This window comes from Xyrauchen texanus, chromosome 45, assembly GCF_025860055.1.
Source record: "Xyrauchen texanus isolate HMW12.3.18 chromosome 45, RBS_HiC_50CHRs, whole genome shotgun sequence".
Classification (NCBI taxonomy): Eukaryota; Metazoa; Chordata; class Actinopteri; order Cypriniformes; family Catostomidae; genus Xyrauchen; species Xyrauchen texanus.
The window spans coordinates 16,752,956-16,760,871 of NC_068320.1; positions in this window are offsets into that span (position 1 = coordinate 16,752,956).

Sequence of the window (7,916 nt, forward strand, 5' to 3'; positions counted from 1 at the left end):
GCAGGTGTTCCTAAAATGCAAACTCCCTCAGATCCAGGGAGATTTAGTGTTTTCTTCCTCTTTGTGGTGAAGTGGTTGAGAATCTGATTAATTACAGGCAAATCCACTGGGAATTGACATTTTAATACTCATTAACTGGGCATCATGGTGTAGATGTTCGTCCTGAAAGTGCTGAGGTGTGTGTTAGGGAGAGTAATAATGAAAAATATCATAATTTATTAAATAATATAACATTTAATGGCTGTATTTGCCCATTTTAACCACAGAAATCACAAAAATATTCCATTCATACAGGCATCAGTATTGATGGTATTCTGATCTATATCAGCTATATTGGTCTTGATAGTGCTTGGTATCAAATCAAAAAGAAAATAATTGGTATCACCCATCTTTGCACTGTAATGGCAGATATGAGCTGGTAAAAAGTATTTTATTAGCTAATCCTGAACCACATTCATCTGCCTCTATCTTTTCCCTCAGGTCTCATCAGTCTTTCCATGGGGGTCGATTTCCAGCTATTTTCGCTTTCTATTTAAACCGAGGATATCCTTCATAAAGCTTTGCATTATCTCTGGAGGCTCTTCGGGTGCTGTCAGTAAAATATATACACTTTGTTGCCAGACAAAAGGGCAGACTAGAGAATTTGAGGAAGCATTTCTCTCTCTCTGTTGGTGTGACAGTGGCATGATGAGGAAATTGTTACCTCAAGCGCAGACATGCTCACTAAGGTGAAGCTTGGAAAAGCAGAAAAGAAAGAGATAAAGAGAGAGAAAGGTAGAGAGATTCCTAGGGGCAAAATATATCCACTGAATGTGTGACATGCTGTCTACGGCCTAAATCTACAGCATCGTAAATTAAATGGATCTTCATAAATGACTGATTTATGAAGCATTTTGGCTTGCCACACATTTTAGGGCACATTTTATTGAGTTCAAACAAAGCTGGACAGAGCGCAACTCTGAATTCATGGACATGATTTTCTAAGTTTCAAACAACGTTTAACTTGACACAGTGCCCTACTGTGTTTATAAGACAATACAACCAAAGCGCTCCAAAATCGTCCTATCTCTAACCCTCCATATGGATATTTAATTACCAAAATTTTATTTGTAATTATTTACATATATTTAATCATTATATGGTAAAATAATTTTTAATTAGATTGATATTTATTGTGTTCACATGGTTTTAATCACCTAATCTACTCTATAACCAAACTGAAGTGACTCCAGATTCCAGACTGAAGCATCTGCGTAAAATTCAAAACATTTAGTTACAGAATGAACAAACAATGTTTTCAATGCTTTTTAAAATAATTAATTTGTTAGCTTCACATCACATCCTCCTAATAAGTTCCCAGTTTTGTCTTCAGAAAAGAGCAGTCTGCTTTAAAAAAAATAAAACTGTCGAGACTACAGCTAATTACACATCCTGCATGGAATTCCTGGTCTTTAGAATCAGTCCTATTCAGAGTGGGGGGCGTCTTCCCAGATTATTAATTAGGCATTAGTGTGTGTGCATACATGTGTGTTATTGTAGTTTACATGAAATGGAACTGATTCAATTCAAATCAATGTCAGGATCTCATTGATCCAATATAGAATTTTCTTTTTGAGACACACATACTGTATACAAGCACTGTCTTTAAGTATCTTGTCTTCAAACAAAGAAAAGCACAGAGATGGCACACCCAGCATCGTTAGACAGTGCTGATGGGAGAGCAGGACCGTGAGGGGGGTCTTACCACAGTGCAGCCTATTAGTGCAGCTCACTATGTGGGCATATTTTAATGTCTTCTGTGGCAGATGAGGTTTAATAGAGGCTGCCTGGTCGTTAAAAATGCATCCATCTCAATTAGGTGATGGGTTTGGTGATTTCCCACATAATATCCAATGCATCTATTCAACTCAAGACACTGGATACTCACACGCCGCACAGGTGTGTAGCCTGTGTGGGTTGGTAAGCAGAAGTCTTCCCATCACATTAACTGATACTCATGTGAAATACAATTAAGATTTGCAATTGAAAGAATAAATAATTACAGTGACTTCCTCCGGGTTTAATAGAAGTTAAGCTGTAACTTCTATTAACTCATCTGTTACATGAGGCTTATTCTGATTTTGACAAAATTGTGTTTACAGTAATGCATTTACAATGGAAATATTTGGAGCAAAGCATTTCACTGGCATAAACATTAAAATACTCACGCATTTGGAAGTATAATCAGAGAGGGTCTGTTTCAATAGTCTCATGACATGTCATAATGATTCATACGAGAAGGCAACAGTGAGCATGTTTACCCCATGTTTACTCCATTGCCCACACAGATTTCTTGTGCCATGTAAACACTTTACCCACTGTTCTTACGGGCTCATCCAATGTGCACACATGTGCACGCATGCCTCTTCACGGTTTGACATCAGAAGTAGATAACAACGCGATTATTTCAAATGCCATGTAAACACGGATTCCTTGCCTTGTCATATTTTTTAAATAAGCTGATTTTAGGGAGTGATCAGCATTTTGGTGTGCATGTAAACAGGCTCATTATATGACAAAAGGTACTACTTTTATCCCCATAAAGCCCAATTAATCAACAAACAGGATTTAATATCGATACAATACAGGCATAACATTTTCCCTAGAGCCTACTCTCCAACAGTTTACTGTATGAAAGGGAATGTCTGTGAACAAACTCGGGATCTCATTCCATATTTATTTATTCAATATATGAAAGATTGATGCATGCCAATAACCTGTAATATGATTCCCCCTTCTCGTTTTCTTGCGTGGTACTCAAAAGTTCTTTTTCTATTAAAATCATGGATAGGTTTAGGGTTTGGTTAAAGAGTTGAACATATATCAGTGTAATAACATTGTTTGTTTATGTTTCTCTATGTGAGTCAAATTCATACATTCATGTATGGGCCAACTCGTACTATTATTACTTGTCATGAGAGCAGGTTGGTCTGTTTACATGAAAAATTGCTTAATTTTTCTGCTTTTAAACCCAGAGCCAAAACTACTACATAAGGCACGATTTCACAACGAACTGTGTAGCACACACTGCACTCTGTTAGGGGGCATGGTGTAGTGTTTTGTAATACACTTAAGCTCAGTTGGTGCACATGGGCTCAGAGTGACATCTCCTCTGTCAATCTGTCTCCCTCACAAGCTGCTCTCAGATTGTCAGTCCCGTCATCTTGCTTCCTGTTACTGAAGACGAGTGATGACACTTGTGCCTAGAGTTTCCAGTACCCCCTTTCTCTCTGTATGTGTCGGAGCAGCTCTTAATAATGTGAGATACTGTAGATAAGACAGAATCTGACTGGAAATGTTAGCTCTAAAACACTCTGCGGGGAATTCACTAAGAATTAATTAGACCAGGAAAAAGCGGCAGCTATTTGCACGTTCTGTCTGTTCTGGTTTAGCACCTGATTCACTAAGGGAATTAAGAAGCGGTCACACTACACTTTGCTCACCATTCACTCCCATTCAAATGAATCTGAACGCGGGAGACCGGAAATGCGAGCTCATGCCAAGAAATGTTATACTCTCTTGTGTACAAGAGTTCAAGTTTGGCAAAATCTGTGTGACGAGAGGACCATTAGAAGATCAAAAACGTCATAAGCTGACCTCTTGGCTAAATACAAAGAATGCTTATTTCAAGCATTGAAATAAGGGGGGGTTATGTGGGTTATGTGTCTTTCTGTGGGAGAGGGAAAGAGTTAAGGCTTGTCACCTGGGCAGTAATAACTCTAACACCTGTCTCTCATTATAGTGATGGTGGAGGGAGACCTGATAAGCCTCATCGGAGCAGCAGAAGAGAGAGAGAGAGAGAGTACATTGCAACAGACCACAGAGAAAAAGCTATTTAAGTTGGCCACCCAGTGCCGTTATGTCTGAAAAAAAAACATGACAACTGTGTAAACGCACATAATCACTGCAGAATGCAATTTGCATGTGCATATCTGATCTTGCTGGCCGATTCTGAGTGCAATATAGCGGAGGATGCAGCAGACCACTGTTGTCTGACACACTTTGACAGGACTGAACATCACTGACTACTGTGATCCAGACATCTCAATCTTCTCTTTAACATGCTGAAAGTGCACTTGACTACATCTGCATATATGCCAGGCTATAGCACTTTTATTAGCGCTGATTGCGCCTGCTTTAACTACAATGCGGGTGGTTAGTGAATAAAACGCAGGGTTTTGCGCTGAAATACCGTGTGCAAACATGGCGCAACTGTTAAGTGAATTCACCCCCAAAGTTTTGACAAATTTTAGACAAAAGCACGAATAAGATTTGAGACCTAAACAAAGTGAATAATTACTTCAGTCAATTCCTATTATGCATGGGTTACTTTTAGTTGTCTGTGCATATAAAGCTCGGATAGAAAGTATTTTAACACTCAAAAATTTACTTCAGGTTTAATTAAAGGTAAGAAAAACAACAATAACACAAATATAAGTGCCATAGATGTTTCACAAAAAAAATAGATGTTTCACAAAACTAAAACAGAATATACTCTGAAATGGGGCCAGATTGGGCATTGGGCTCTGGCACCAGCACTGTGTTGATGGAAAAGGGGTAGCAACAGAAACATGTATTAATTCTTCCTGTTACCATCACTGTCACTTACAAGAGAAAAATTGCTTCCAAAAATTACCATTTTGATGTCGACCTGTGTCTTAACTCAACTAACCCAATCACAACTACAGCCTGTTATCTGAGCTTGATGTTTTGGGCTGGATATTATCAGTAGTTCAGAAATCATTTTCAGAATTCTGCCTAATCCTTAATTAAGCCGAGCGATGATGGTGTTGATTGCTATCCATCTCGCCAAACTTCATGGAAGGCATGAAAAATTGTGATTTACTGGGAAGATCCGAAAGAGGTAAAGGGTTTCACGGAAGGCACTAACAGGGGGAGAAAATGTTGGCAAAGTGCTGACACGCCAGAGGAAAGATTTGAAGAGCAATTGCAGACTGAGCAAACTAAAACATTGGTATTAACCATAAAGGAGGTGTGTTGTTCCATTGTGGGCTGTAAAATGCTATCGATCAACTCACCAGAGCTCAGAATCACAAGTGAAATAAATTTACATAGCGAATTTGGTTCTCCAAATGCTTTGTATTGAAATGCAGCAGTTTGTTGCGTTAAGGGTGAGAAATGTTTTTCAGACGATCCTAAATTAGATGTGAACAACAATGAAATGTTGAAGAAAGTGGCACAGAGGAACACACAGCACTCCTTTACTGCACAGTCCAATAAAAACGTCTATACGACCTCCAATTAAGGACCTATATGACACCCCCTGCCATACCAATAAAACTACATGGGGGGATGACAAGCACCGTAATGCTTTGCTGTGTATTATGAATGACAAGCCACATCAAATCGGCCCAAGAGGGTTGTATATGTAGTATATGCATCTATGTATCCTCGCCAAGACTCCAGATTCAGCGGCCCACTTCTCGGAGAATGCTCGCTGCTACGCCACAGGCCCCATCACACAAACTGTGATTTATGATGTTCTGTCAGAGATAATACGCCCTGTTTTACATGCTCACTGCCAAGAAAGAGGCAGACCAGACACTTCCAGTGCTGCCATTCTCCAGTAATACATCACATCCACCCCTTTCTGCTATAATGGAGCTCCTAAATAAAAGACAATGCACTCACTGCTGGAAGTTACAATGTATGGGGCACAGATGCACGGCCTGATCTACATAAAGTGCATTTGTAGGCATAGATTCGGACACAAAGCTGTCTAGAAGAGAAAAGGCAGGGGGTTTTGAAATAGCATGGAAGATCACATGCTTCAATTTCTTCAATTGAATTGATCTAGAGCTTTTCAGTCTTTCTGGTTAGTCACGTCCCTATAACTACTCTTTATTGGTGAGGCACCCAAAGTGGCATTATAAAATATGCAAATTAGGTGTTTGTGTATAATTGATCAATTACGACAGTGGGTTTCTCAAAAAGGACTGCTTTAGGATCCAATCGTGACTGGAAGGCAGAAAGAGAGAGATAAAGAGAGAGATTCCACTTAAAGAGTATGAGAGAGGGGAGATGGAGGTGCTCCTGCTGCGATGAGAGGGTCTCATCTATCTCTCAACTCACCCCTGAGCATTTCACGGAAAGGCCGCATCGATTGAACTCTGGATCTTCGCAATTTTTACCATTTCTCTTTGGAGAGTGATAGTGAAAATGTAGAACAGACTACATAGATGGGAAGATTAGAAGGTAAACAGAGAGAATTTTCTCACTCTCTAGACATCTCAATATATTCTCATTAGCTCACTGACAAAGCATTATATGATTATATTTATAGTATTTCTCAAAGGTTGCTCTTTCATAGATAAAGGGACCTAATAGAGTTCTCAGATAGGTTTTATTTAAGTAGCATTACCTTTAGGGGGCCTGGGTAGCTCAGCGAGTATTGCCGCTGACTGCCACCCCTGGAGTCGTGAGTTCAAATCCAGGGTGTGCTGAGTGACTCCAGCCAGGTCTCCTAAGCAACCAAATTGGCCCAGTTGCTATTTATGTCTGGCAAAAGCATACTGCAAATTTTTAAGTGACATAGGGTACTATGCATTCCAGGCATACACCCATGCATTCCTTGGAAATCAAACACACGATTTCCGTGTTGCTAGCACAATACATTTCCAGCTGAGTAAGAGGAACTTCTTGTGAAATCCCTAGAAGAAATACAAATAAACACAATTGAGACAGATGTAGCATTCAGTATAAGAGTACAGAACTATAAAATGTATGTGGATAGAAGAGATCAGATCATGTGTTCTTTTGATGAGAAATGTTTAAAGGAATATTTCCCAAAAATGAACATTCTCTCATAATTTACTCAACCGCATGCCAACCCATATGATTATGGCTGTCTTTCTGTTGCAGAACCCAAATGGAGATTTTTAGAAGAATATCTCAGCTCTGTAGGTCCTATAGATTTTTCTGAAGAAATATGATATGTGTGGGTGAGAAACAGGTTAATGTTTAAGTCTTTCTTTACTATAAATATCCACTTTCACTTTCACATTTTTCACATTCTGAAAGTGAAAGTGGAGATTTCTTAGCTCTGTAATATTTATCTTTTTCCTATCAACGCCTGTAATCTTATGGATTACTTTTATGTGACCTTTATGTGATTTTTGGAGATTCACATTTCTGGTCACTATTCACATGTATGGAGTGAATAGTGACCTTGTACTTATCTACTGAGCTGAGATATTGGGTGAACTATCTCTTTAAGCACAGAGACAGCAATCAAACACCTAAGTCGTTTATTAAATACTGATACAGCATAAACACAAGAAGATACAAACTCTCCTATCCATTATACTCAAAACACACAACTTGTAGGCACTAAATGGATTCTACTCTCTAACAGACACAAATACACTCACAAACAAATGCATTTACAGTACAAATAATAATTGTGTTTTGCCTTTTTCCTTCATTCCCACACAAAGAGTGGCTGACTGTACAGTAAATGCCTAAAAATTACTTCACAAAAATCTTCCTTATAAATGGTTTATTTAGAATCACATTATGGTAATGAATTAAATTACTATGTTCTAAAAATTAAGACCTGTAATTGTATGATTCGTTGATCTTTATGTGGTGTACTTCAGGCAGGGCTGTAGCAAGTGGGGTGAAAGGTGGCAAAGATTCTAGGGGCCCAAAGGTCCAGTGGGCCCTCACAACAAATTCTAAACTGTTTGTTTTAATAGGAAAGGGGCCCAGAGCAATAAACAGCCAGAGGGCCCAGATTACCTTGCTACGGCCCTGACTTCAGGTAATCTTATGCTGACATCTACTGGAAAAATCCTATCATCAATACCTCTCTTTTGGTGGGGGTTAATATAAAACAAATTGTGTGAGAGAAAGAG